Raw genomic sequence first — 4,325 nt, forward strand, 5'->3', positions numbered from 1 at the left:
GGTCAACTGTATTTTAGGCAGATTACAGAGTTTTTGCATACAAAAGCTTATACCTAATACATAGGCTAAGCATTTCTCTCTCTCTCCTCTAAAATCCTAGCACAAGGCTCTCATATGTGTGACACAAGGGGAAATTGGCTGGTTTGCCTCTCCCACATATCCCTACCCCTCTATTTATAGTCTAGGTTCCTTGACACCTAAGTTTCCTACCTTCTTCCTAAAATACTCCTCTCTTGTAGTATACTCCTACATACCACCGAGGGTATTTTAGTTTATTTTCTTCTCCATCCATCGAACGACTATGACACCTTTATGACTTAGCTTTGCCTCGATGCAACCTTCGCGATGATACCACTTGCACTTCCATTCTTCCCACGGTTTTGAGGCAAAACCACAAAACACCTTGCATGCTTTTCAAGGCATGACTCACTGCCACTTGTTTGACCTCAAGCAAGCATCCCGATACCGACATGTATACTCCATCTTGTGATCTTGACAGCCAGCAAATCTCTCCCGCTCGCGATCCCTCGGGCCGCTTTGTCACTTGCATCGGCATCCCCTTCGCTCGACTTTATCAACACACCATCTTCATCCATCTCCCATATTTCGCTTGACCTCCACATGTACAGCTAGGATCACCCTTGACTCCACCCGGCCTCCTTGATCGTCCAGCACCAAGCACGCCGCTTGGTCCCGATCACCCATCGTCGACCACGAAGCTGCATCCATCACCTGCACATTATGAGACAAGCAAACACATATCTCCAAGTCCAACTCCAGTTGAACCATAATCAAAATACTCAATTGAAACCTCAAATCAATTCAAAGCACTTCCAAAAACTTCCAAAGTATAGAAGAAATTCAAAGCTAAAAATACTATTCATCATAGATGAAAACACTATTCATTCAGAAGTTCTGGATTCCAGAAATTCCGAATTAAGCTCAGAATGACCCTTCTCTGTCTCATCTTTCGCACAATCTGGAAGTCTTAGATTAAACCTGGAAGTTCCAGTTTTTCATTCACCCGAAAGTTCTGGATTGAGACCAGAAGTTCGGGATTCTGATTGGGCTAGATGTTCCAGATTCTGGACTGAACTTCTAGATTTTGGACATAATTGAATTTCAAGCAAACCAAGCTCAAGCAATCTGAAACATAACAAACCAAATCGACAAACTTGTCAATCACTCATCACACATAAAACAAGGTATATTTCAACTTGGTTTCTCAATCTCCCCTTTGATGAGTGCATTGTCAACCCTCAAAGAACAAAGATTTTGGTTTGAAGAAATAAAAACAAGATAGGCTCATCCAAGTGACCAAAAACTCAAGAAAGAGTAAAAACGTGTCACTTGATATAAGAAATGTTGCATAAGGCCGAAGAAAGGCAAAGACAAGCCAAAACCTCAAAAGAGCAATAAAAGCTTAAAAACTCAAAATCAAATGCCCCCCTTGATAAATGCACATATTTCATTTATGTAAGATTTTTCTTTGTGATATGGTGCATATTTTTCATTTTCCACTCTTTTTATCATTTCTCCCCCTTTGGCAATACAAACATCAAGAATAAAATATTATACAATGAATGAATGTGCAAACCTAATGAGCTATCACAAGTATACTACAAAATATTTGTAAATGCTAGAAACGCCAAAGGACTAAGAAAGGTAGAAAATGGAGCTCACAATCACACAAAGGCTCAAAAAGAGACAAGAACATAAGAACATGAAGCTATACAAGCTAAACCCGAAGAATTGGTTGGTGCATTTAATTTCATATAGCCAAATCATATTCAAAGTGACCACCACATAAGCATCCACTCATATCGAGGCAATATAAGCATTAAGTACTAGCAAATTTCACTATCAAATTAGGAAAACATGAATTCATGAGAGTAGGCTTTGCAAACGCTCAAATATAAAACTAAGACTTAGTTAGATCAAGATTTTTAAGAAAAATTGAACATTTAGGCACATTTTCTTTAATTCATTTTATCCTCAAATTGACTTTAGCAACTATAGGTTCACTTCTTTGGCAAACCATATGAAGCATCAAGACAACCATATTAAATCATATTTAAGCACAAGAAACTTGATTTTTCAAGATTATTCAAATTGCACAAACTATCAATTTTTCATATGATCAAGTCAAGTAGTGTCTTTGTGACATAATGAACATATGTTCCCTCAATGTTCTATCATGAACTAAACATTTGACAAAGATAGAAAATATAGTGCAATGTTCCTCATTATAGAATCATATGATATGACCTTTGATGGAATCTTTTTTGGTTATTCATTAAATGATCATTCTTATAGGATTTATAATCTTGACACTAACACTGTTATAGAATCATATGATATGACCTTCGATGAATCAACCTCTTGTACTAGCACTATTCCTGGGTGTGTAGGTGAACATGAGATGGGCGAAAGAATCTTCATAGATGGTGACCTTACAGCTCTCGGTGATGATGAGGATGAACCACTACTTCCTGCCATCACACCTTCTGAGCTGGTACCTGCTTCTTCGACACTGGCAAAGAGCCTTACAACTTCTACATCTACTTTAGTTGCCTTCGAGCCTGCACTTTTAGCGATTGAGGGGAAGGTCATCTCACAACGTGAGGCTCCACAACACATTCAGCAAAGACATCCCTGCAGCTGATGACTGGTGACCTTGGTGAGAGGGTAATAAGGTCCAAATCTACCCAACATGCTCATTTCACTGATTCTGCATTTGTTGCATTTTTTTTAGTCCTATGATGTTGGACATGCTATTTCTGATTCAAATTAGATCAATGCCATACATGAAGAATTAGAAAATTTTAAGAGAACCTAAGTTTGGGTCCTTGTAGAGTTACCCTCAAATGTTAATAGTATAAGCACCAAATAGGTCTTCAAAAACAACTAGGAGGAGGATGGGTCGGTTGTTAGAAATAAGGCTAGGATTGTGGCTCAGTCTTTCACTCAAATAGAGGGATAGACTTTAGAGAGACCTTTGCACCAGTAGCTAGACTAGAAGCCATTATGATCCTCCTAGCATTTGCGGCATCCCAAAGTTTCAAGTTGTACCAAATAGATGTCAAGAGTGCTTTCCTAAATGGTTTCACAAAGGAAGAGATCTATGTTAAGCAACCCTTCCCCCTCCCCTTTGAGCACCTTAAATACTCTCATACAGTATACAAGCTTTATAAAGTTTTGTATGGGCTTAAGCAGGCATCTAGGGCTTGGTATGATAGACTTAAATCTTTCTTGCTAGAGCACAGGTATGTGATGGGGTCTGCGGATAAAACTTTGTTTAACTTTATGCATGGCAATGATTTCCTACCTGTTCAGAGTTACGTGGATGATATCATTTTTGGTGGCTCATCTCATGCACTTGTGGCCAAATTTACAGATAGTATGAGCAGAGAATTTGATATGCCGATGATGGGCGAGCTCAACTTCTTTCTTGGGCTGAAAATCAAGCAATGCAAGCAAGGTACATTCGTCCACCAAACGAAGTATACTAATGATTTCCTGAAGAAGTTCAACATGAGCGATGCAAAGCCCTTGGCGACACCGATGGCTACCTCGACCGTACTTGATCCGGATGAAGATGGCGAGAAGGTAGACCAGTGGAAGTACAGGAGCATGATTGGCTTCCTCCTGTACCTGACAGTAATAAGACCCAATACCCACTTCAACGTCTGCTTGTGTGCCCGCTTCCAAGCTTCACCAAGGATGTCTTACCACCAAGTGGTGAAGCGCATACTCAGGTACCTCAAGCACACCCTTGAGTATGGTCTTTGATTCTCTCCATCATTTTCGCTTTCTCTTCGAGGTTTTTCGAATGCAGATTTTGCTGGTTGTAGAATTGATAGGAAGAGTACCTGTGTACTTGTCCTTTCTTAGGTACTTCTCTTATTTGTTGGTCTTCTCACAAATAATCTAGCGTTGTGCAGTCAACTACTGAAGCTGAATATGTTGCCGCTGCTAGCTGTTGTTCTCAGATTTTATGGATGGTTGCTATTTTGAGAGACTTTGATTAAACTTCAAGATTGTGCCATTTCTATGTGACAACACTAGTGTCATAAGCCTAGCTAGTAACCCAGTCCAATATTCCAGAATAAAACACAAAGATGTGATATTACACTTTTTGAGAGACCACAATGAAAAGGGAGACATTGAGCTAAAATACATATATACCCAAAACTAGCTTACTGATATATTCACCAAGCCTCTCAATGCTACTAGATTTACTTTCGATGGGAAAGCTTGGAGTTTTCCATCCCTATACCATTGTGTGTGGGGGGGGGGGGTAGCAACTGTACATAATCTAGCTT

This window comes from Phragmites australis, chromosome 3 (assembly GCF_958298935.1).
Source record: "Phragmites australis chromosome 3, lpPhrAust1.1, whole genome shotgun sequence".
NCBI classification, from domain to species: Eukaryota; Viridiplantae; Streptophyta; class Magnoliopsida; order Poales; family Poaceae; genus Phragmites; species Phragmites australis.